Raw genomic sequence first — 27532 nt, 5'->3', positions numbered from 1 at the left:
ACAGAACTTGGATCTGGCGATGACACCAGTACTTTTGATATGTTCTCAGGTCTCTACACTTATGGACACTCCGGTGGCCGCTGTTTGGTCAGAAAAAGGTCAAGTAGAAATCTATGATTTCCAAAAGCAACTGGCGGCAGTGTCTGACTCACAGATGTTAGTGGTGTTTCTAACAGGAGAACAAGCAAAGATCAAACCCGTCTTTTCTTTCTCTGGTCATATGACTGAGGGATTTGTTATGGACTAGTCTCCATAGATAGCAGGTAAGAGATGGACGTACACAGGGGTGGATTAAGAGTAGCAAGGGCCCCGGGCAGTTTAGAAGGCGCGGGCCCCACCCCCCAGACACCTGATTTATCACGTGACATGTCACATGATCCCCTGTGATAGATCATGTGATAGTTCACGTGAAATTAATTTGGCACAATATTAATTATAATATTTTTTTTTAGGCTGTGTGCCCACTATGCGTTTTTTAAGCGTTTCCGCAGCGGCAATTCCGCTGAAGAAACGCTTAACAAACGCTTGGTAGAAGGTCGGCCATGTTCCCCAATGATAATCCGCATGTGCTGTGTAGATGCTGCGGAAATTTCCGCTACGGAAAAATCCGCATTACCAATTATTTTGCGGAAGCGCGGCGTTTTCGCCGCCATTGACTTGCATTAGAACGCATGGAATCCGCATCCCTGCATCTGTACATGCAGAATCCATGCGTTTCAATGTGCGGATGGTACCCGGGTGTGGAGGACAGCAGACTCTCCTCCGGACCGGGGTACCATAGAACCTGTAAAAAAAGAATAAAATAAAAAATAAATATTATACTTACCTTCTGATGGCCCCCGGTGTCTTTATCCGATACGTCCTGGCTTGCCGGCAGCTCGCGATGGTCTGAAAAGGACCTGCCGTGAGGTCATTTAGTCATGTTACGGGTCACGCGACCGCTGACGTCGGCAGGCCATCAGAAGGTAAGTATATATTTTTTATTTTTTTACCATTCTTTTACGGTCACACTGTAACGGGTCTGGGAGGTGGAACCTCTGAGTAACTATACAAAGGGGCAGTCCTTGTAAGGAAGCGGGTGGCTCCCAGGGAAGGCGGGCAGGAGGTCACGGCAAGTGACGGGAACAGTCTCTGGGTAAGAGGGCAGAAGGTCACGGCAAGTGACGGGGACAGTCTCTGGGTAAGAGAGCAGGAGGTCACGGCAAGTGACGGGGACAGTCTCTTGACAGGCGGGTGGTCACGGCAAGTGACGGCTGAGCCTCCAGGTAGGCTAACAGGCAGGTAGCAGGTGGGCGCTCCCAGGTGAGCGGGCGAGAGTCTCTGGACAGACAGGTGGTCACAGCAAGTGACGGCTGAGCCTCCAGGTAGGCTAGCAAGCAGGTAGCAGGTGGACGCTCCCAGGTGAGCGGGCGAGAGTCTCTGGACAGGCAGGTGGTCACAGCAAGTGACGGCTGAGCCTCCAGGTAGGCTAGCAGGCAGGTAGCAGGTGGACGCTCCCAGGTGAGCGGGCGAGAGTCTCTGGACAGGCAGGTGGTCACAGCAAGTGACGGCTGAGCCTCCAGGTAGGCTAGCAAGCAGGTAGCAGGTGGACGCTCCCAGGTGAGCGGGCGAGAGTCTCTGGACAGGCAGGTGGTCGCAGCAAGTGATGGCTGAGCCTCCAGGTAGGCTAGCAGGCAGGTAGCCGGTGGACGCTCCCAGGTGAGCGGGCGAGAGTCTCTGGACAGGCAGGTGGTCACAGCACGTGACGGCAGAGCCTCCAGGTGGGCTAGCAGGCAGGTAGCAGGTGAGCGCTCCCAGGTGAGCGGGTAAGAGTCTCTGGACAGGCAGGTGGTCACAGCACGTGACAGCAGAGCCTCCAGGTAGGCTAGCAGGCAGGTAGCAGGTGAGCGCTCCCAGGTGAGCGGGTAGACAGGTCCATAGACAGACTGGCAGGGCTGGTAGGCAGACTGTCGGACCGCAGGAATGTCAGCAGATAGACACGAACCAGGCAGGTATCAAGCAGGAAACTGGCAGGTAACTGGCAGGTATCTGGTAACGGGACCTGAGGGCTGAAGCAGAGTGATAGGCTATGCAACAACATTGCTCGGGCATCTCCATTTTGGAGGAGGTGCCTTATATATGGAGAGGTCCTCCGGCCATTGGCCGGGGACTCCTTAGCACGGCACGCGCGGCCCCTTTAAGAGAGGGGGGAGCGCGCGCGCGCGCCCTAAGCACAGTGACCGGGAAGGAGCGCGCGCTGCCAGCAGAGCGGGAGGAAGACGCCGGGCACGGAGCGGAGAGGAGAGGGGAACAGCGTCCCTGCCTAGCAGGAGGCAGGGACGCCGACGCTACAGTACCCCCCCTTTAGGCCCCCCCTTTTTTAGGCCGGACAGAAATTTATCAAGGATGAGAGGTGCATGGATGTTCTCCTGGGGCTCCCACGTTCTCTCCTCAGGACCGAACCCCTTCCAATCTACTAGAAAAAAGGTTTTTCCTCTTACCCTTTTGGTGGCCAGAATGTTCTCTACCTCAAACTCGTTTTCAGCAGAAACCGGAGCAGGGGGCGTACCTGTAGACTTGGAAAAAGAGTTAAGGTTTGAGGAGACATACATGGAAGGAGTTAGGGATCCGCAAGTTGGCCGGGAGTTTCAATTTATAGGCCACCGGGTTGATCTGTTTGATAACCTCCAGTGGGCCGATGAACCGAGGCCCTAACTTGTAGGAAGGAACCTTGAGCCGGACATACTTGGACGAGAGCCAGACTTTATCTCCAGGGCGGAATTGTGGAGGATCCAGGCGTTTTTTGTCAGCGTGTTTTTTCATCCGCTCGGACGACTGAAGGAGTGCGGATCGGGTACTCTCCCAAATGGAGAAAAATTTGCTAACGAGAGATTCCGCAGCCGGATTGTCCACCGAGGTGGAGACGGGAAATGGGATCCGAGGATGCTGACCGAAGACTAAAAAAAACGGGGATCTGGAGGAAGATTCGCTCTCGTGATTATTGTAAGAGAATTCGGCCCATGGTAGGAGATCCACCCAGTCTGAATGGTGGGCATTAACGAAGTGCTGGAGGTAACTGGTCAGGATCTGATTGATTCGCTCCACTTGACCATTGGACTGTGGGTGGTAAGTGGAGGAGAAGTCCAGGGTGACGTCTAGCAGCTTACATGTGGCTCTCCAGAAGCGTGAGGTGAACTGAACCCCACGATCCGACACGATGTGGAGGGGCAGGCCATGGAGACGGAAGATGTGGCGGATAAAGTCTTTAGCCAGCTCGGGTGCAGACGGGAGGCCCGGCAGGGGAATGAAGTGAGCCATTTTGGAAAAGCGGTCAGCGACCACCCAAATGACCGTACAACCGGCAGAGACAGGGAGATCTGTTATGAAGTCCATAGCTATATGCTGCCAGGGGGCAGCAGGTACTGGAAGAGGAAGGAGGCGACCGGCTGGCAGGTGGCTCGGAACCTTGTTGCGGGCGCAGGACACACAGGCAGAAACAAAGTCTATTACGTCCTTGTGCAGGGTAGGCCACCAGTAGTGCCGGGTAATAAGCTGGAGGGTCTTTTTCTGACCGGCGTGGCCAGCTAGCTTAGACGAGTGACCCCAGTGTAGGATCTTCTCCTGATCAGGTACAGTTACGAACGTCTTACCGGGAGGGAGACGATTTAGATTCACGGGGGCCACCTGCATTACTCTGGCGGGATCGATGATGTGTTTAGGTTCCTCTTTGAGATCAGACACCAGGAAGGATCGGGACAAGGCGTCAGCTTTGATGTTTTTGTCAGCCGGGCGAAAATGAAGGACGAAATCAAAGCGAGCAAAAAACAAGGGGCTTGGCGCGGGTTAAGTCTCTGGGCACTCTGGAGGTAAGCCAAGTTCTTGTGGTCCGTGTAAATTATTACCGGGTGAAGAGCCCCCTCGAGCAGGTAACGCCACTCCTCCAGTGCCAGCTTAATGGCCAATAACTCTCGGTCTCCTATAGAATAGTTGCGCTCAGAAGAGGAGAAGAGTTTGGAGAAGAAGCCGCAAGTTACCATTCTTCCGGAAGACGACTTTTGGGTAAGTACCGCTCCGGCTCCAGAGGAGGAGGCGTCAACTTCCAGGAAGAATTGTTTGTTGCCGTCCGGGCGATGCAGCACCGGGGCGGAAGAGAAAGCCTGTTTTAAGGAAAGAAAGGCTTCCTCTGCTTCGGGCGGCCATTCTCTGGGATTAGTGCCCTTACGGGTGAGCGCAGAGATTGGGGCCGTCCGGGAAGAGAAGTGCGGTATGAAGAGGCGGTAGTAGTTGGCGAAGCCCAGGAACTGCTGAATAGCCTTCAACCCCTCTGGTCGAGGCCACTTCTGGATGGCAGACAGTTTCTCAGGATCCATTCGTAGGCCGGTCTGAGAGATTATGTAGCCCAAAAACGGAAGCGAGGTCTGCTCAAAGAGGCACTTCTCATATTTAGCGTAGAGGTGGTTCTGCCTGAGCCTGAGCAGGACCTGACGAACATCCCTCCGGTGAGTGAGAAGATCCGGAGAGAAGACCAAGATGTCGTCCAGGTACACCACTACGCAGGAATAGAGAAGGTCCCGGAAGATGTCATTGACCAACTCTTGAAAGACGGCGGGAGCGTTACAGAGACCAAAGGGCATTACCAGGTATTCATAGTGGCTGTCCCGGGTGTTGAATGCCGTCTTCCATTCATCCCCCTGACGGATACGGACCAGGTTATAGGCCCCACGGAGGTCCAGCTTTGTGAAGATTCTAGCCCCCCTCAGACGGTCAAATAATTCCGGAATGAGTGGAAGGGGGTATTTATTCTTCACCGTGATCTGGTTAAGGCCTCTATAGTCTATACAGGGACGGAGTAAGCCGTCCTTCTTTTTAACGAAGAAGAAGCCTGCTCCCGCCGGGGAGGTAGATTTCCGGATAAATCCCCGGGCCAGATTCTCCTCAATATATTCAGACATGGACCGGGTCTCAGCAGCGGACAAAGGGTAAATTCGCCCACGGGGAGGAGTAGCGCCGGGTATCAGGTCGATTGGGCAGTCGTATGGTCTATGAGGGGGTAATGTCTCTGCCTCCTTTTTATTAAAGACGTCCGCATAAGACCAATAGGGAACCGGAAGTCCGGGTAGATTGGCTGGGGTAGGAGAAGGACGGACAGGATGGACGGGAACTAAACAAGTCTTATGGCAGTCCTGTCCCCAGCGAAGGACTTCTCCGGTCTGCCAATCAAGCACGGGTGCATGTTTCTGAAGCCAAGGTAGGCCTAGCAAGAGGGCGTGAGAGAGTCCAGGCAGAACATGAAAGAAGATGCTCTCAGAGTGCAGCATTCCCACCTGCAGAGTAATGGATTCGGTGATGAGTTGGATGGGACGTGGTAAGAGGCCCCCATCCACGGCAGCGACAGATAAGGGTACAGCCAGAGGTTTGGTGGGAATGCGGTATTTCTCTACCAGGGACTGATAAATGAGATTTCCGGCAGCTCCAGAGTCAAGTTGGGCTAGTTCAAAATAACGGTTCTCCCCGCAGATGATAGAGAGCGACATCAACAGAGATGGAGAGGGTTTACTCTTGTCTAGGACGACCTCTCTGAGCGATCCTAGACACAGGCGTTTCCCGACCTCTCCGGGCAGGAACGGATCCGGTGCTCCTTACTGCCACAGTAGAAGCAACTCCCCTCGGCTCGGCGTAACTCTTGACGGGTTTTGACCATCTTGGTCTGGTCGACCTGCATAGGCTCGGGTGAGTGCGCCTGGGGAGTAGCGGGAGAAGAGACGGGTTTCTGAAAGGTAGGGGCTAGACGTGGAAACCTCCTCTCACGGGTGGCCTCTTTGGCGCGCTCCTGGAACCGGATGTCAATCCGGGTGGCAAGAGTTATTAAGTCGTCGAGAGTGGTAGGAATGTCCCGACCGGCGAGTTCATCTTTAATACAGCCGGACAGACCCTCTCAAAAGACAGACACCAGGGCGTCGTTATCCCAGGCCAGCTCCGAAGCAAGGGTACGGAACCGTATGGCATATTGGCCCACGGTGAGGTTTACTTGACGGAGGGGTAGCAGAGATGATGCGGATGAGGTCTTCCGTACTGGTTCGTCGAAGACTTTCCGGAAAGCTGTGAGAAAGGCTGGCAGATTGGACACCAGGGAGTCTCCTCTCTCCCATAGAGGATTTAGCCAAGACAGTGCCTCCCCCGTGAGATGGGACATGATGAAGGCTACCTTGGCTCGGTCGGTGGAAAACTGGTGTGCCAACAGTTCGAAGTGCAGAGTGCACTGGTTAATGAAGCCCCGGGCCTGGCAGGGATCTCCGCCAAAACGAGGAGGAGCGGAGAGGCGGGGACCGGGAAGAGATGCCATAGTGTTGATGGGCAGCGGCGGTGCCGGGGGAGTAAGTGTGCGAGTGGAGGCAGCTCCCGGTGAGGTAGTCAATGTGTCCAGGCGGGAGTTAACACTTCGCAGGTGACTCAGGATGGACTCCTGTTGGGACCTCTGACGGGAAAGTTCATGACATAGGTCCGAGAGCGAGGGAGCTTGGGTGCCACCGGGTTCCATGGCCCGAGCAAACTGTAACGGGTCTGGGAGGTGGAACCTCTGAGCAACTATACAAAGGGGCAGTCCTTGTAAGGAAGCGGGTGGCTCCCAGGGAAGGCGGGCAGGAGGTCACGGCAAGTGACGGGGACAGTCTCTGGGTAAGAGGGCAGGAGGTCACGGCAAGTGACGGGGACAGTCTCTGGGTAAGAGAGCAGGAGGTCACGGCAAGTGACGGGGACAGTTTCTTGACAGGCGGGTGGTCACGGCAAGTGACGGCTGAGCCTCCAAGTAGGCTAACAGGCAGGTAGCAGGTGGGCGCTCCCAGGTGAGGGGGCGAGAGTCTCTGGACAGGCAGGTGGTCACAGCAAGTGACGGCTGAGCCTCCAGGTAGGCTAGCAAGCAGATAGCAGGGGGACGCTCCCAGGTGAGCGGGCGAGAGTCTCTGGACAGGCAGGTGGTCACAGCAAGTGACGGCTGAGCCTCTAGGTAGGCTAGCAGACAGGTAGCTGGTGGACGCTCCCAGGTGAGCGAGCGAGAGTCTCTGGACAGGCAGGTGGTCACAGCACGTGACGGCAGAGCCTCCAGGTAGGCTAGCAGGCAGGTAGCAGGTGAGCCCTCCCAGGTGAGCGGGTAATAGTCTCTGGACAGGCAGGTGGTCACAGCACGTGACGGCAGAGCCTCCAGGTAGGCTAGCAGGCAGGTAGCAGGTGAGCGCTCCCAGGTGAGCGGGTAGACAGGTCCATAGACAGACTGGCAGGGCTGGTAGGCAGACTGTCGGACCGCAGGAATGTCAGCAGATAGACACGAACCAGGCAGGTATCAAGCAGGAAACTGGCAGGTAACTGGCAGGTATCTGGTAACGGGACGTGAGGGCTGAAGCAGAGTGATAGGCTATGCAACAACATTGCTCGGGCACCTCCATTTTGGAGGAGGTGCCTTATATATGGAGAGGTCCTCCGGCCATTGGCCGGGGACTCCTTAGGACGGCGCGCGGCCCCTTTAAGAGAGGGGGAGCGCGCGCGCGCCCTAAGCACAGTGACCGGGAAGGAGCGCGCGCTGCCAGCAGAGCGGGAGGAAGACGCCGGGCACGGAGAGGAGAGGGGAACAGCGTCCCTGCCTAGCAGGAGGCAGGGACGCCGACGCTACACACACTATATAAATCCATGCTGGTTGCATGGATTTATATAGTGTGACCAAGTTGTCAAGCACTTTCCAAGTGATGCTAAAATCACAACCCGCATGCGGAAATGCAAGTGAAGAACGCTTCACATCCGCATGTCCCTGGCAGGAAAACGCATGTAAAATCCGCATGTACAATCCGCATGTAAAATCCGCATGCGTTTTTTCTGCCAGGGAGATGCAGAAACGCTCAAAAAAAAATCCGGAACATTTCTGTATCGTGCGCACATAGCCTTACATTAATTGTATGACTCAATTAATTGTATTGTATTAATTGTATGACTCAATATTGAGCACACGTAGCCATCTATACACAGCGGGAGACCACACGTAGCCATCCTTACACAGCGGGAGGCCGCACGAAGCCATCTATACACAGCGGGAGGCCGCACGTAGCCATCTATACACAGCGGGAGGCCGCACGTAGCCATCTATACACAGCGGGAGGCCGCACGTAGCCATCTATACACAGCGGGAGGCCGCACGTAGCCATCTGTACACAGCGGGAGGCCGCACGTAGCCATCTATTCACAGCGGGAGGCCGCACGGCGCCCAGCCCAGAGACAGCAGGATGCCGCACGGTGCCATCTATACACAGCAAGAGGCCGCACGGTGCCATCTATACAAAGCAGGAGGCCTCACGGCGCCATCTATGCACAGCAGGAGGCCGCACGGCGCCATCTATGCACAGCGGGGGGACGCACGGCGCCATCTATGCACAGCGGGGGGCGCACGTAGCCATCAATACACAGCGGGAGGCCACATGTAGCCATCTATACACAGCGGGAGGCCACACGTAGCCATCTATACACAGCGGGAGGCCGCACGTAGCCATCTATACACAGCGGGAGGCCGCACGTAGCCATCTATACACAGCGGGAGGCCGCATGTAGGCATCTATGCACAGCGGGAGGCCGCACGTAGCCATCTGTACACAGCGGGAGGCCGCACGTAGCCATCTATACACAGCGGGGGGGAGCACGGCGCCATCTATGTACAGCGCGGGGGCGCACGGCGCCATCTATGCATGATGGGAGGACGCACGGCGCCATCTATACATAGTGGGAGGCCGCACGGCGCCCCCCCCGGAGACAGCAGGAGGCCACACGGCGCCAACTATACTCAGCAGGAGGCCGCACGCAGTCACGCACACACACAAACATATACATACACGCATAAACACATTTGAAACACAAAAATACATATAAACAGACATCACACAATGATATCTGCACACACACTCACACACACATACATACACACACATACATACACACACACATACATACACACTCATACATACACACACACATACACACACACACACATACACACACACACGCAGGTAGCCATCTATACACAGCGGGAGGCCGCACGTAGCCATCTATACACAGTGGGAGGCCGCAGGTAGCCATCTATGCACAGAGGGAGGCCGCACGTAGCCATCTGTACACAGCGGGAGGCCGCACGTAGTCATCTATACACAGCGGGAGGCCGCACGGCGCCCCCCCCAGAGACTGCAGGATGCCGCACGGCGCCATCTATACACAGCAGGAGGCTTCACGGCGCCATCTATGAATGGCAGGAGGCCTCACGGCGCCATCTGTGCACAGCAGGAGGCCGCACGTCGCCATCTATGCACAGCGGGGGGGCGCACGGCGCCATCTATGCACAGCGCGGTGGGGCGCACTGCGCCATCTATACATAGTGGGAGGACGCACGGCGCCATCTATACATAGTGGGAGGCCGCACGGCGCCCCCCCCGGAGACAGCAGGAGGCCGCACGGCGCCAACTATACTCAGCAGGAGGCCGCACGCAGTCACGCACACACACAAACTTATACATACACGCATAAACACATTTGAAACACAAAAATACATATAAACAGACATCACACAATGATATCTGCACACACACTCACACACACATACATACACACACATACATACACACACACACACACACATACATACACACACACACACACACACATACACACACAAACATACACATACACACACACATACACACACACACACACACGCAGGTAGCCATCTATACACAGCGGGAGGCCGCACGTAGCCATCTATACACAGCGGGAGGCCGCACGTGGCCATCTATACACAGATGGCTACGCACACACATACATACACACGCATAAACACATTTGAAACACAAAAATACATATAAACAGACATCACACAACGATATCTGCACACACACTCACACACACACACACACATACACACACATACATATATACACACACACACACACATACATATATACACACACACATACACACATATACATACATACATACATACACACACACAGGGGTGGATTAAGAGTAGCAAGGGCCCCGGGCAGTTTAGAAGGCGCGGGCCCCCCCCCCCACACACCTGATTTATCACGTGACATGTCACATGATCCCCTGTGATAGATGATGTGATAGTTCACGTGAAATTAATTTGGCACAATATTAATTATAATATTTTTTTTTAGGCTGTGTGCCCACTATGCGTTTTTTAAGCGTTTCCGCAGCGGCAATTCCGCTGCAGAAACGCTTAAAAAACGCTTGGTAGAAGGTCTGCCATGTTCCCCAATGATAATCCGCATGTGCTGTGTAGATGCTGCGGAAATTTCCGCTACGGAAAAATCCGCATTACCAATTATTTTGCGGAAGCGCGGCGTTTTCGCCGCCATTGACTTGCATTAGAACGCATGGAATCCGCATCCCTGCATCTGTACATGCAGAATCCATGCGTTTCAATGTGCGGATGGTAACCGGGTGTGGAGGACAGCAGACTCTCCTCCGGACCAGGGTACCATAGAACCTGTAAAAAAAAGAATAAAATAAAAAATAAATATTATACTTACCTTCTGATGGCCCCCGGTGTCTTTATCCGATACGTCCTGGCTTGCCAGCAGCTCGCGATGGTCTGAAAAGGACCTGCCGCGACGTCATTTAGTCATGTGATGGGTCACGCGACCGCTGACGTCGGCAGGCCATCAGAAGGTAAGTATATATTTTTTATTTTTTTACCATTCTTTTACGGTCACACTATATAAATCCATGCTGCTTGCATGGATTTATATAGTGTGACCAAGTTGTCAAGCACTTTCCAAGTGATGCTAAAATCACAACCCGCATGCGGAAATGCAAGTGAAGAACGCTTCACATCCGCATGTCCCTGGCAGGAAAACACATGTAAAATCCGCATATACAATCCGCATGTAAAATCCGCATGCGTTTTTTCTGCCAGGGAGATGCAGAAACGCTCAAAAAAAATCCAGAACATTTCTGCATCGTGCGCACATAGCCTTACATTAATTGTATGACTCAATTAATTGTATTGTATTAATTGTATGACTCAATATTGAGCACACGTAGCCATCTATACACAGCAGGAGGCCGCACGTAGCCATCTATACAGAGCGGGAGGCCGCACGTAGCCATCTATACACAGCAGGAGGCCACACGGCGCCATCTATTCACAGCAGGAGGCTGCACGGTGCCATCTATGCACAGCAGTAGGCCTCACGGTGCCATCTATGCACAGCAGGAGGCCGCACGGCGCCATCTATGCACAGCGGGGGGGCGCACGTAGCCATCTATACACAGCGGGGGGCCACACGTAGCCATCTATACACAGCGGGAGGACGCACGTAGCCATCTATGCACAGCGGGAGGCCGCACGTAGCCATCTATACACAGCGGAAGGCCGCACGTAGCCATCTATGCACAGCGGGAGGCCGCACGTAGCCATCTGTACACAGCAGGAGGCCGCAGGTAGCCACGCACACACACAAACATATACATACACGCATAAACACATTTGAAACACAAAAATACATATAAACAGATATCACACAATGATATCTGCACACACACTCACACACACATAGATACACACACACATACACAAACACATACATACACACACACACACATACACACACACATACATAAACACACACACATACACACACGCAGGTAGCCATCTATACACAGCGGGAGGCCGCACGTGGCCATCTATGCACAGCGGGAGGCCGCACGTAGCCATCTGTACACAGCGGGAGGCCGCACGTAGCCATCTGTACACAGCGGGAGGCCGCACGTAGCCATCTATACACAGCGGGAGGCCGCACGGCGCCCCCCCCAGAGACAGCAGGAGGCCGCACGGCACCATCTATACACAGCAGGAGGCTGTACGGCGCCATCTATGCACAGCAGGAGGCTTTACGGCGCCATCTATGCACAGCAGGAGGCCGCACGGCGCCATCTATGCACAGCGGGGGGGCGCACTGCGCCATCTATGCTCAGCGGGGTGGCGCACAGCGCCATCTATACATAGTGGGAGGACGCACGGCGCCATCTATACATAGTGGGAGGCCGCACGGCGCCCCCCCGGAGACAGCAGGAGGCCGCATGGCGCCAACTATACTCAGCAGGAGGCCGCACGCAGTCACGCACACACACAAACAAATACATACACGCATAAACACATTTGAAACACAAAAATACATATAAACACACATACACACATACATATATACACACACACATACACACACACATACATATATACACACACATACATACACACACATACATACATACATACACACACACATACACACTCACACGCAGACTCACCATCCCCCGGCTCCATTCTTCCTGCCTGTTCTGACTTCTTCGTTGCAGCAGTGCAGGCAGGGCGCGTGACGTAACAGCTAGGAGACACGGCCGCGCACAGGGCCATGTCTCCTAGCAATGACGTGGCCGGGCCAGCACAGGGAAGTTAACTGCTGCAGTGCTGACCCGGCCGATGAAGAAGTAGCAGCGGCCGATGTTGGGAGAGCGGTCGCCCGGATTGCCCTCATTATAATCCGCCTATGGACGTACATATAAATGAGCCCGTACCTGACATATCCGTTACAGTAACGAAACATTGACTCTGGGCGTCCTAATTTTTTCTGCTGTTTTAACACTTCTTGTGGTTTTCTTCTCCAGGCTGATTGATTACTGGTGATTGTAACAAGAACATTCATTTGTGGAACCCTAAAGAAGGAGGGTCCTGGCATGTGGACCAAAGGCCATTCACTAGTCACACAAAGTCTGTGGAGGACCTGCAGTAGTCACCAACCAAAGTCACAGTAAATAGACATCCGCAATTACTGCTCTGTGTCTGACTTGTTAGTACAATCTATAACTATAGGTATGTGACGCGCCCCCTGGGCCATATTCTTTAGGGGAATACCCGGAGCCGGATCAGATGGGGGTTGTAGTCTCCGAGTGGCTGTGACCCGGTCCGTGCCCAGGGTGTCAAGCTCAGAGTATGTGGCAGTCCTACAGATGTTACAAAGTTCGTTATGTCGACTACGCCACCCGTTGGATTGCGGTCACTACGGCCGCCGCTGCAGCAGGGTCCGCTGAGGCTGATGGTGTTGGTGCAGCTTTAGATAGTATAACCCCCAACGGGAGGGGTATGGCCTCAGGGGGTCAGGTGCAGAGGATGGGGGTTGTGGTGGTGCGGCGTAGATGATAATTAAAGACAGAGTCGGGTTGTGCAGTTCAGGGTGTTTACTTACTGCAGATATTCCGGTCACTCCGGCCTTGAGTGACCACCCGAGCCGTGCTGCGTCCACCAGGTCCTGGATTCAGCCAACCCCCAAGCAAGTCCGGAGCGTGTCCCTGAGCCCTCCTTCTTGTCCTTTCTTCCGGCCGTCCCCACCAGGGATCCACCTAGGTCCAGCTCCCTCGGGCCTTCTGTTGGGAGACCCTTGGCCTTGGGTTCCCTGACCCTACACGTGGTTTGCCTTCAGGGTGGATGTGGTGGGTGGCCGTGGCAGATCCTGCCCACGGCCTCCGGTCTCTGGCTGAGGTATGCTTTAGCCCCCACCAGTTTGGGATCCGGTACCCTGTTGCCAACTCTTCACCCTAGGGTTGTACTTGGGTTCTCAGAGTTCCTTCTGTCTCCCCCTCTGGGTCTTTCTTTCTTCTCCTCTCTCACTCTGGGCCTGGGGCTGCTCTGTTCCTCTGCTCTCCTCCTCTGACTTCTCTGCAAAGACTGGCTGACTGACTGACCTCTCACAGACTGACCCTGATCTTAGATGGTGCCCACCTTAAATACTCCCTCTATGTGTGAGCTCAGGTGACCAGCACCCAATGAGCTCCTAACTTTACCCAGGCTGCTCCCCCTATCTGCCCCTACACTACTGGGATGTACCACCCCCCCTCCCACTCCAGCCAGGAACAGACTCGGTCGTACCTGCACATTTCTAAGTGGGAGTACCGTTGGTCTGCTCCTCGGAAATGGGATGTGTGTAGTGCATGCAGCTTTCTGAGCTCAGTTCCACACTCCATCCTTACCCGGGAGTGGAATATCACACCTCTGGGTTGAGGTGCAATACCCCTGTAGCAGCCGAATCCTCAGGGTGCTACATATGCATTTAATATTGGAATGAAAATTGTATTCAAATTATTGCATCATATTTCTCAAAAAATGAAAGTTCAACGGTGGTAACACACAGACCTGTAACCCAGGCAGTGATGGTGCAATATATCCCTCAACATCTCAGGTCAGCGAGACTTCTGATATGAGAGAAAGAATACTTTCCATCCTGTAGATCTGGTCACACTCAGCTCTGCTTATCAACTAATTAACCTCACATTGAGATATCTCAGGATTTAAAGGGATTCTCCACTGCTTATAAACGATCTAAAATGAGCCCATGCCGTTGCTAAACTAAACAAAAGAAAACTGCCAATCCTTACTTCTCCTCCATACCCCTGCCAGGGTGCTACACGGTCTCCTGACGTTCTCCTCTAGAAGGAAGAAGTAAAGTCAGGTGACCACTGCAGTCAGTCAGCATCTCGGCTAGAAGCTCATAGCCAATCACCTAACCCTCCTATGGAAAAGGAAGTCAAGTGACCGCCAGGGGACACTGGTAAAGCTATGGATGAGCTGCCAGGGTCCGGCAGGTGAAGTTTTGTGTCTGTAGAATCGTCATTAGCATATTTTGAAGTGTTTATTAGTAGCAGACAAGTCCTTTAACATTGAGCTATTCTTCCTTGAAATATCCATATAGCAGTGTTCTCATTTGTGTAGTGGTGTCTTGTAAAGCAGTAAAGGGGCCCCTGCTGCCCACAGAATTGTATAAGCAGGTCAAGTATTAGCTTAAAATAAGGAGAAAATCTCATTTTGTTTTCCTGCCAGAACAATTAACCTTTTTATTAATTGATACATATAAGAAATCTAAAATGACAATCACAGGTGAATATTTTCGGTTCCTAATGATAATGTACTTAACAGGTTTTGATTCTTGCTCAGTCAATGCTTCGATTTGTATTTGGGACATCAGAGCTGCTCCTAACAAGGCGTGCATGCTGACAGCCAGCCCGGCCCACGAGAGCGACGTCAACGTGATCAACTGTAACCAACATCAGCCTTTTATCATCACCGGCGGAGATGATGGCGTTCTCAAGATTTAGGACTTGCGGCAGTTTCAGGTCAGTCTCTGGCAGTAGACATTTGGCTTATTACATCATATATATACTAGCTATTGAACCCGTTCTACGCCCGGGTGGCGAGCATTTTTATTGGTATATGGTCTCCCATGCTGGTATGTGCTGCCCCCCTCCTTGTATTTGTGCTGCCCCCATCCTGTCCTCACCATCCCATCCTGGTATGTGTGGTACCCCTCATCCCCAATCTTGGTATGCGTGAAACCCCTCACCCCCAATCCTGGTATGCGTGGCATCCCTCACCCCCAATCCTGGTATGCGTGGCACCCCTCACCCCCAATCCTGGTATGCGTGGTACCCCTCGTCCCCAATCCTGGTATGCTTGAAACCCCTCACCCCCAATCCTGGTATGCATGGCATCCCTCACCACAAATGCTGGTATGCGTGGCACCCCTCACCCCCAATCCCGGTATGCGTGGCACCCCTCACCCCCATCCCGGTTTGCGTGGCACCCCTCATCCCCAATCCCGGTATGCGTGGCACTCCTCATCCTTATCCTGGTGTGTATGGTATCCCTCATCCTGGTATGCATGGCACCCCATCCCTCATTCCCAATCCCGGTATGCGTGGCACCCCTCATCGCCAATCCCGGTATGCATGGCACCCCTCACCCCCAATCCTGGTAAGCGTGGCACCCCTCACCCCCAATCCCGGTATGCGTGGCACCCCTCACCCCCAATCCCGGTAAGCGTAGCACCCCTCACCCCCAATCCCGGTATGCATGGCACCCCTCACCCCCAATCCTGGTATGCGTGGCACCCCTCATCCTTATCCTGGTATGCGTGGCACCCCTCATCCCCAATCCCGTTATGCTTGGCACCCCTCACCCCCAATCCTGGTATGCGTGGCACCCCTCATCCCTATCCTGGCATGCGTGGCACCCCTCATCCCTATCCTGGTATGTATGGCACCCCTCATCCCTATCCTGGTGTGTATGGTATCCCTCATCTTGGTATGTATGGTATCCCTCATCCCGGTATGCATGGCACTCCATCCCTCATCCCCAATCCCGGCATGCGTGGCACCCCTCATCCCCAATCTCGGCTTGTGTGGCACCCCTCATCCCCAATCCCGGCATGCGTGGCACCCCTTATCCCCAATCACGGTATGCATGGCACCCCTCATCCCCAATCCCAGTATGCCTGGCACCCCTCATCCCCAATCCCGGTATGCGTGGCACCCCTCACCCCCAATCCCGGTATGTGTGGCACCCCTCACCCCCAATCCTGGTAAGCGTGGCACCCCTCACCCCCAATCCCAGTATGCGTGGCACCCCTCACCACCAATCCCAGTATGCGTGGCACCCCTCACCCCCAATCCCGCTATGCTTGGCACCCCTCACCCCCAATCCTGGTATGCGTGGCACCCCTCATCCCTATCCTGGTATGCGTGGCACCCCTCATCCCTATCCTGGTGTGTATGGTATCCCTCATCCTGGTATGCATGGTACCCCATCCCTCATCCCGGTATGCATGGCACTCCATCCCTCATCCCCAATCCCGTCATGCGTGGCACCCCTCATCCCCAATCCCGGCATGTGTGGCACCCCTCATCCCCAATCCCGGCATGCGTGGCACCCCTCATCCCCAATCCCGGCATGCGTGGCACCCCTCATCCCCAATCCCGGCATGCGTGGCACCCCTCATCCCCAATCCCAGCATGCGTGGCACCCCTCATCCCCAATCCCGGCATGCGTGGCACACCTCATCCCCAATCCCGGCATGCGTGGCACACCTCATCCCCAATCCAGGCATCCCTCATCCCCAATCCCGGCATGCGTGGCATCCCTCATCCCCAATCCTTGTATGCGTGGCACCCCTCATCCCCAATCCCAGAATGCGTGGCACCCCTCATCCCCAATCCCGGCACGCGTGGCACCCCTCATCTCAATCCCGGCATGCGTGGCACCGCTCATCCCCAATCCCGGCATGCATGGCACCCCTCATCCCCAATCCCAGTATGCCTGGCACCCCTCATCCCCAATCCTTGTATGTGTGGCACCCCTCATCTCCAATCCCGGTATGCGTGGCACCCCTCCTCCCCAATTCCGGTATGCGTGGCACCCCTCTTCCCCAATCCCGGTATGCGTGGCACCCCTCATCCCCAATCCCGGTATGCGTGGCATCCCTCATCCCCAATACTGGTATGCGTGGCACCCCTCATCCCCAATCCCGGTGTGCGTGGCACCCCTCACCCTCAATCCTGGTATGCATGGTCCCCTCACCCTCCAATACTGGTATGCGTGTTACCCCTCACCCCCAATCCCGGTATGCGTGGCACCCCTCACCCCCCAATCCTGGTATGCGTGGCACCCCTCACCGCCCAATCCTGGTATGCGTGGTACCCCTCACCCCCCAATTCTGGTATGCGTGGAACCCCTCACCCCCTATCCTGGTATGTGTGGTACCCCTCACCCCCAATCCTGGTATGTGTGGTACTCCTCACCCCCCAATCCTGATATATGCATGGACCCCTCACCCCCCAATCCTGGTATGCGTGGTACCCCTCACCCCCTATCCTGGTATGTGTGGTACCCCTCACCCCCCAATCCTGGTATGTGTGGTACTCCTCATCCCCCAATCCTGATATATGCATGGACCCCTCACCCCACAATCCTGTTATGTGTGGCCCCCTAATCCCTTTCACACTGTACACACATACAAAAAAAATAAACAGTTATACTCACCTTTCTTCTCTGTACTCCAGCGCTGCTGCGTCCTCTTCTGCCGGAGGAGGAGTGCGGCGCCGGAGCACCGCGCTGTCTGGCGCCATTTTGCTGAAGGCACACTGTAAATGTGTCTTCAGTAAAATGGCGCCGGATAGCGCAATGCGCACGCGCCGGTCCGACGCCTTCACTCCGCCCCCAGTCTCCAGCGAAGAGAGGCGCCGCGGCAACGCTCCTACCGGTCAGGTAAGTATGTAAGTATGGCGCCGGAGATGGCGGTATGCGTTCAGTGTCTACGCATACCGCGATCTCCGGCGCCATATACTCCTCTTACCTGTAACGGCTGGATGCGTGCTTCTCTCTGGAGCCAGACTGCGCGTCACGCATGCGCAGTCTATCGAGGCTTCAGACAGAGACTCGCATCCCGACTTATATTATAGATGTATAGTAAGTGAATATGAATGATGTATACTCATGGCTGACATTCAGTAAGGGTGCGTTCACACTGTATTTATAGTATATCACTCAGTGCCTCGTGCTATCTACATCGGCAGAGCGGTGATGCACGATGTTGACGTGATGTGACCACTGCAGCCAAAACAGAGACCGGAACAGTGGCGGAGAGGCGAGTACCATCTGCCTTTATTTTACATGCAAGTATTTTGTGTCCACATTGCTGAAAGTGGAAAACACTTTTAAAGTATATACTGGGAGTTTTTTGAGATACGATATATTTTCAGCTGGCACACATCGTAGTGTGTACTGGGTGTTATGATTATGTGACTGTGACACCCCAGGGGTCTGGTTGTCACAGTGATAGAGATATTACGTCTGAGAGCAGGTGGGAGGTCCTTTGGTCAGGGATCCTGTGCATGCCACACCTCCTGCCCAGCCTTGGGAGGGGAAGAACTTCCCCTGTATAAACCCGGGGCTGAGGCAGGGTTAGTGAGTCCAGGAAGAGTAGAGACAAGAGCAGCATAGGAAGCAGCAGAGTCACAAGGAGTCAGGGGCTGGCAGCTAAAGAGCTCGCCCTGACTAAGAAGATTCTTTACCGGACCCGGAGTCCGAGGCTGTGGGGACTAACTTCTACCCAGCAGCAGAATCCGTCAGGCAGGGGATTTCAGGTCCTCTGGCCCAGAAGCCCGAAGGCCCGGTCACACGCGTGGGACCAGCACCGCCATCGTGGAGCGGAAGCCATTAGAAGGCCCCGAGTCACCGGCCATACAGGTGAGCACCACACGGTACACTCAGGGACGTGGGCTACTTACATCAGCTTCTAGCAAGGTAGCCAGAAGAGTACAGTCAGCTTGGGAGGCCTACAACTACGCCTGGCCAGGGGAGATCCCATCTGCTCAAGGACTGACCAGGCCCCGTTCGCTAGCAAGTACTCCGGGAGGGTCTATCGTTGTTACCAGTAAAGACCCTGAACGCTACCATACCGTCTCTGAGTGGTTCCTGCTACCCCCATCATCCACGTCGGCTGCCCTGAGGCCATACCCCTCCCGTTGGGGGTTATACTATCACGCTGCACCATCCTTCCACCGGCCTCAGCGGTCTGCCCTGCAGCAGCAGCCCCCTGGCTGCATTCAACGGGTGGCGTAGTCATCAACCATTTTCTACCGCTAACAGACTGCCGTCCAGTTTGACTCCCTGGGCACGGACCGGGTCACCGCCACGAGACTACAACCCTAAACAGATCCGGCTCCGGGTAAGCTCCCGCGTGCGCAACGCAGCGCGACACAAGCCCAGGGGCGCGTCAACTTTGGCGTAGTCGGCAGGATCACGTGCCCGCAACCACCGGGTACTGCGTGCCTGAAAAGCAAAGACTGTTCAAACTTACCAGTGGTGAAGATTCCCGCCATCGGTGAAGATTCCCGCCATCCGGCGCCATCTTCAGCCTTCTTCCCGCCATCGGTGAAGTTTCCCGCCATCCGGCGCCATCTTCAGCCTTCTTCCCGCCATCCGTGGAGTTTTCCCGCCATTGGACGCCATCTTGAGGACGCCGCGCGGGAAGAAGAGGGGCGTGGACTCCGAAAGCGCGCGAGAACTGAAGCCCCGCCTCACGTCCGGACGTTGCGTAAGGTCCTGGAAGGAGCCCAGCAGACGCCGACGTCACAGGAGCGCGACGGAAGGTCCTCAACCCTGACGATCCACTGCGGAGCCGCGGCCTACGGAACAGGATCATCGCAAGGTAGGCCACGGTCCACTAGGGGGGAGGAAGATGTCGGATACGGAGGAGAGCTCCACTGCCTCAACCCCCGCCAGCGCTACCGCTGTTGCAGTTATGCCCTTCACCATGCCCTATATCCCGGGAGCAGCTTGGCTACCCCAGTACTCAGGGGAGTCACATACCCTGCATGACTTTAGAGAAAAGCTGGATAGCCTCTTCCAGGTGTACCCCCTCACAGAAGAGCAAAAAGTGAGCATCCTGGTGGCCCAACTAACTGGGGCAGCCAAAAGGGAAGTAAAATCCTGGCCACCTGGGAGGAAGACTGTCGCAGGGATACTAACCCGGCTGAAGGACACTTTTGATACCCGCACCTCAGCCGAGATTAAACTTAGATTCTACGGGTGCAAGCAGCGAGCGCATGAGAGTATAAGGGACTATGCACTCAACCTACAAGAGGCCCTGAGGGCCATTAAGCAGACCGACCCTAATGGAGTGGGAAACGAGGACAGGCTGTTGACCGAACAATTTATAGAGGGTTTATATTGCAATGCCCACCGCACCCAGTTGCGGGCAATGGCCTTACAGGACCCTCATCTAGAATTTGCACAGTTCAAGGACAGAGCCATCCGGGTGCTCCGAGAACCGGCACCAGGTGGCGTTGTGACCCACAGACGCCCCACTACCACTTACTACCAGGAGGCGGCGCCCTTGTCAGCAGGGCCTGTGGGAGCTGATGCGCAGGCTTTGGACAATGACCCGGCTCCAGACCTACACCATCAGGTCCAAGAGCTAGCTAAAAGCGTTGCTGCGCTAACCCGAACTGTGCAGTCTTTACAGGTTTCCACTCCAGGGAAGATCCAGCTGGCATCCGGACCGGAGGACATCCCGTGGCGTCGACCAAGGAGGACCCCACCGGCCAGAGGAAGACCCAGTGACCGATACAGCGAGGACGGACGACCCATCTGCCGCCGCTGCAATCAACCCGGACATATGGAAAGGTACTGTTCTTTAAACGGGCACAACCTGGGGTAGAGGGCCAACCCCCAGGAAAAAGATCACCAGGCCCATCGAACTGGCGCGACAGATATGTGGGAGGACGTCCAGTCTTGCCTGTGGTACTGGATGGCATTCCCATGAGTGCCCTACTGGACACCGGGTCACAGGTCACCACCATCCCGTACGTGCTCTTCAAGCAGTACTGGAATGACTCGGATATTACCCGCTACCCTGACGACGACTTGAGTATCATCGCCAGCAATGGTCAGCCCGTGCCACAGATCGGATTTAAAGAGGTGACCATCAAAATTGGTAGAGTCGAACTGGCCGCACAGGGACTGATCATTGTAGATATTGACAAACATGAGAGTCACCCAAAAATAACTCTAGGAACTAATGTAATTGAAAATTGTCTTGCAGAGGTGATTTTCCTTTTACAGCAGGTTGCCAAGAATGCCAGCTCCGGCGAGCAGCGGGTGCTCCAGAAAGAGATCCGGGCACTGATGCAACGGCAACAAGTGGAACTCTCCGGCGGTGAGATTGGTAGCGTAAGAATGTGTGACCCTTTTCCTATTGCCATGCCCCCAAAAAGTGAAATGATGATTTGGTGCCGGGCAGCTATTGGTCTGAGAGGTAGAGATTACCAGGCAATGGTAGAACCAGTTTACTCAGACAGTAGGCCCACCATTTTGACAGCACGGGGGGTGGTCAATGTACGCCATGGGAGGGTGCCCGTTCGCATAATAAATATCGGGGAGAGGGAAGTGTACCTGCCCCGGTATGCCACGCTAGCCAAATTATATACCACTAATCAAAATTCTATACAATCTGTGGAACCCTTGCCTCCATCTCACCCGGAGGAAGGTAACGGCTCTAAGAAAGACATGGAGGACTGGTGTCAGCAACTACATCTGGGTACTGACTCCACTCCCTCACACCAGAAACAAGGAGTCTATCGGGTGGTTCAAGAGTATGAGAGAGTGTTTAGTAAACACCCGTTAGACTTCGGGCGAGTCAAGGGGGTAGAACACCGCATCCCCACGGGAGATCATCCTCCCATAAAAGAGAGGTATCGACCCGTACCCCCTGCACATTACCAACACGCCAAGGGGATGCTTAGAGACATGAAGGAGGCTGGGGTAATCCGGGATAGCTGTAGCCCCTGGGCAGCCCCACTAGTTTTAGTCAAAAAGAAAGACAACACCATGAGGATGTGTGTAGATTACCGGAAAATCAACCGTATCACACACAAGGATGCGTACCCCTTACCAAGGATAGAGGAGTCATTGGCTGCTTTAAGATCTGCTAACTTCTTCTCTACCTTGGATCTCACTAGCGGGTACTGGCAGGTTCCTGTAGCAGAGGCGGACCGGGAGAAGACCGCATTCACCACCCCGATGGGACTTAGCGAGTTCACCTGCATGCCGTTCGGACTCTGCAACGCCCCAGGAACCTTCCAACGATTAATGGAGTGCTGTCTGGGCCACAGAAACTTCGAGACGGTCCTGTTGTACCTGGACGATGTCATCGTATACTCCAAAACTTATGAGGACCACCTGAAACACCTGGCGGAGGTGTTCGAAGCTCTGGCGAGTTACGGCCTAAAGGTGAAACCCTCCAAGTGTCACCTCCTGAAACCAAAGGTGCAATACCTGGGACACGTGGTGAGCGCTGACGGAGTGGCTCCCGACCCCGATAAGATCACCGCAATCAAAGGATGGCCAAGCCCTTCCAGCGTAAAAGAAGTGCGGCAGTTCCTAGGGTTGGTAGGCTACTACCGAAGGTTTATTCCCGGTTTCACCAAAAAGGCGGCGCCTATGCAGGACCTCCTGATAGGCCAGTCCCGGAAGGCCAAGAACCAGAAGCCGCCCTTCAAATGGGAAGAGCTAGAGGAAGAGTCCTTCCGCCAGCTGAAGATGGCCCTCACGGGGGATGAAATCTTGGCGTATCCGGACTATAGCCAGCCCTTCATCCTCTACACCGACGCCAGTAACGTCGGGCTAGGAGCCGTACTGTCCCAGATTCAGCAGGGGAAAGAGCGAGTAATCGCCTATGCCAGCCGAAAACTGCGACCCACCGAAAGGAATCCCGAGAATTATAGCTCATTTAAGCTAGAGTTCCTGGCCGTGGTATGGGCAGTCACCGAGCGCTTTAAGCATTACCTCGCTTCTTCCCGGTTCACCGTATACACGGATAACAACCCGCTGACACACCTGGACACGGCAAGACTCGGTGCCCTGGAGCAGAGGTGGATGGCCCGTCTGTCCAACTACGAGTTCACAATTAAATACCGGGCAGGGCGCTCCAATACCAACGCGGACGCCCTGTCCAGGATGCCCAACCTGCCGGACGGAGGAGAAGATCCGGAGGGACTGGAAGAAGTTGAACTCCCTGCGTTCCACCGTCATGGGACTATCCAGTATTCCCACCGGGTAAGGAGTAAGCAGGCTGCTACGTTGAACCCCTTACCTCACTACAACTGGGCGGAAACGCAAGACAGCGACCCTGCCGTCCGACTGGTGAAGGAGATGCTGACTCGCCCGGAGGCTAGCCTGGAATCAGACGCTCCAGAGGAAGCCAAACAACTATGGGCAGAGAAGAGTCGACTGTTCCTTTACAAGGGGAAGTTGTGCCGCAGAATGGTTAACTCCAGGACGCATGAACTACTCTGGCAAGTAGTGGTGCCACGAAGAGACGCAGCCATGGTGATGGAGGCATACCACGACGGAGCTGGACACTTCGGGTGGAAAAAGCTGGAGTTCCTGCTGCGCGAGCGGTTCCACTGGGTAGGCATGAGGGGAACCATCGAGAAGTGGTGCAGAGACTGTGGCCCGTGCAATCTGAGAAGGAAGGACCGGGCCAGCCAGAAGACTCCCCTGCAGTCCATCGTCACCCGGCAACCGTTGGAACTGGTAGCCTTGGATCATGTAAAACTGACCCCCAGCAGAAGTGGCTACGTCTACGCGTTAACCATCGTGGATCATTACTCCCGGTTTCTGGTTGTCGTCCCCGTCAAGGACTTAACGGCTCGAACAGCAGCTAGAGCCTTCCAGCAGCACTTTTGCCGTCCACACGGGTACCCGGACCAAGTGCTGACGGACCAGGGACCTGCCTTTGAAGCGGAGGTCTTCCAGGAATTCTGCAATCTGTATGGCTGCCGGAAGATAAGGACGACACCCTACCATCCGCAAACTAATGGACTTTGTGAGAAAATGAACCAGGTGGTAATGGATCTTCTAAAAACGTTGCCCCTGGAAGAACGCAGTCTGTGGCCTGAGAAGTTGCCCGATCTGGTGGACCTATACAACCACATCCCGGTAGGTTCCACCAACTGTACCCCGGCTTACCTAATGAGGGCAAGACCTGGTAAGTTACCTGTTGACCTGGAAATGGGAGTCCTGACGCCCGAGGACACTTCACCAGAAACAGACTGGGACACAGAGAGGCAGCAGCAGTACCGGAAAGTACAGGAGAGCGTGGAGCGAAGTCTCTGTCAGGCTAGGGAAAGACAAGAGAAGACTTACAACCAGTATGCTCCCGCTGTTCCCCTGGTACCCGGAGAGCAGGTCTTGAAGAGGAAGAGACGGCTCCACAAGTTGGACGACCAGTGGGAGAAGGACCCGTACACCGTACTGCCCTCAAGCCACGAGAACCCGAAGGTCTGTACCATCAGTAAAGACGGAGGGTAAACCACAGCCATTGTATCCCGGGACCACCTGAAGAAGTGCCCCGATCAACTGAGGAACCCTGAGGAGGAACAGGAAGACCATCGACCCGTGGAAGAAAGGGAAGATATGGTTAGTACCGTGCTCGGGGACTTCCCTCGGTCTTGGACTCAAGTCAATGGTGCAGTTGTGGTACCCGTACTCACCTTCCTCCAACCATCATCCCAAGAACCTACGGAGCAACGGGTAGAGCTGGAAGAGCAGCCGGTCCAGGAGGCAGAAGACTCCACCCAAGCGGAACAGGAGAATCCACCCTCTGCTTATAGTGAGCCTGCCGTACCCCTAGTGAGACAAAGAGCCGGTAGACAGCTGCCCAGTTTACCCTTGACAGCTCCTACACCCTGTAGTTCAGGGCCAGACAGTCAGCTCCGTAGGTCCACTAGGGCCACTAGAGGCCAGTTACCCGCACGTTGGAGGATCTAAATGTTTAAGTTGTTTTACAATGTTTACCTGTTTATTGTTGCTTGTGTATAATTTTGTGTTTCTAGTTATTTTTAGGAAACCTTGGTGGATTTACCGGGAATCCTTTGTATATAGTTGGAGCGTAACCCAGGATAGACTAGAGACTGTTAAGGACTCGGGGTAGGACAGACCCCTACCTGGTTACGTCTCCCTGTGTTGGTGAAATGGACACCTTTGCTTTTCTTCAAAGACTGCACCCGGTTGCGGACATCCGTGACCATCTTATTGTGTTTCCTTATTGTATTTTATTGTTCTTTGATATACCTTGTTATATTTTTCTAAAAAGTGTTTAGTCCCGGAGTACTAAATTTCACTAGGGGGGAGTGTGACACCCCAGGGGTCTGGTTGTCACAGTGATAGAGATATTACGTCTGAGAGCAGGTGGGAGGTCCTTTGGTCAGGGATCCTGTGCATGCCACACCTCCTGCCCAGCCTTGGGAGGGGAAGAACTTCCCCTGTATAAACCCGGGGCTGAGGCAGGGTTAGTGAGTCCAGGAAGAGTAGAGACAAGAGCAGCATAGGAAGCAGCAGAGTCACAAGGAGTCAGGGGCTGGCAGCTAAAGAGCTCGCCCTGACTAAGAAGATTCTTTACCGGACCCGGAGTCCGAGGCTGTGGGGACTAACTTCTACCCAGCAGCAGAATCCGTCAGGCAGGGGATTTCAGGTCCCCTGGCCCAGAAGCCCGAAGGCCCGGTCACACGTGTGGGACCAGCACCGCCATCGTGGAGCGGAAGCCATTAGAAGGCCCCGAGTCACCGGCCATACGGGTGAGCACCACACGGTACACTCAGGGACGTGGGCTACTTACATCAGCTTCTAGCAAGGTAGCCAGAAGAGTACAGTCAGCTTGGGAGGCCTACAACTACGCCTGGCCAGGGGAGATCCCATCTGCTCAAGGACTGACCAGGCCCCGTTCGCTAGCAAGTACTCCGGGAGGGTCTATCGTTGTTACCAGTAAAGACCCTGAACGCTACCATACCGTCTCTGAGTGGTTCCTGCTACCCCCATCATCCACGTCGGCTGCCCTGAGGCCATACCCCTCCCGTTGGGGGTTATACTATCACGCTGCACCATCCTTCCACCGGCCTCAGCGGTCTGCCCTGCAGCAGCAGCCCCCTGGCTGCATTCAACGGGTGGCGTAGTCATCAACCATTTTCTACCGCTAACAGACTGCCGTCCAGTTTGACTCCCTGGGCACGGACCGGGTCACCGCCACGAGACTACAACCCTAAACAGATCCGGCTCCGGGTAAGCTCCCGCGTGCGCAACGCAGCGCGACACAAGCCCAGGGGCGCGTCATGACCCTTTGTCTTTAGCTGATGAGCTAAGACAATTCTTTGAGAGCTCTTAGCATCTCTCATTAGATTGGTAATTTTTGGTTATTACATTCCCACATTGTGCTTTAGAGATTGCAGATCTTTTTGGGGTTGTTGCATGATAATATAATTTTCTTAGAACGAAGCCTGTGTGATTACACAGCTTTTTTTTCACCTTCAGCAATCATTTTTGAGCAGAAGTCTAGTCTAAGCACACATTTCCCCTGCAGCGGCTTACTTGTAGCCAGGATTGATGCTCTCCTGAAGATTTGAAAATTGGGAGCAGCTGTTTGGTCTCTCTGCAGATCTGAACTGTGCTCTCACAGCTGCCAGCAGAGGTAACGTTGCCTCTGCAGCATGGGGTACAGAACGTGGCCTGATTCAGCTGACTTCAGAGCAGTACAAGTAGCTTATGTACCCTAGATAGGTAACTGGCCTCTCTGAGACTGCAGGGTGGCTGGTAACTTTGGCAACGAGCTGTACACTATAAGATTAAAAATCCCTGCTTTCTTAAGAAAAGATGATCTTTAATAGGTTAATTGCAAAATTGCTTGCTTTTACACTTGAGACAACCCCTTTTTTAATTGCTTTGCTTCATTTTATAGAACAAAAATATTACCAAATTTTGTTTGACTTAAAGCTGTTGTTTCTCCGCCCCCCCCCCTCCCCGCAGAAAGGAGTCAGTGTGACCCAGTTTAAGCAGCACACGGCCCCGATCAGCTCTGTTGAGTGGCATCCTACAGACAGCGGGGTGTTTGCCGCTGCCGATGCTGTTAATCAGATAACTCAGTGGGATCTTGCAGTGGAAAGAGGACAGGATCAGGAGGGCCACACAGAAGATCCTACTCTACAAGCCATCCCACCACAGCTGCTATTTGTCCACCAAGGCGAAAAGGACATTAAGGAGTTACTCTGGCATCCGCAGTGCCCGGGGGTTGTCATCAGCACAGCTTTGTCTGGCTTCAATGTGTTTCGTGCCATCAGTGTGTGA

General features: G+C 54.4%; 1 pseudogene; it reads left to right on the top strand.

The window, feature by feature from the left end:
* The first annotated feature begins 19 nt into the window (after positions 1 to 19).
* Positions 20 to 27532, top strand: LOC141258633 (glutamate-rich WD repeat-containing protein 1-like; annotated as a pseudogene).

The sequence above is a fragment of the Phyllobates terribilis genome, unplaced genomic scaffold, assembly GCF_046119375.1.
Source record: "Phyllobates terribilis strain yellow unplaced genomic scaffold, ASM4611937v1 Scaffold_3__8_contigs__length_932513732, whole genome shotgun sequence".
Classification (NCBI taxonomy): domain Eukaryota; kingdom Metazoa; phylum Chordata; class Amphibia; order Anura; family Dendrobatidae; genus Phyllobates; species Phyllobates terribilis.
This window is presented reverse-complemented; position numbering and strand designations above follow the sequence as displayed.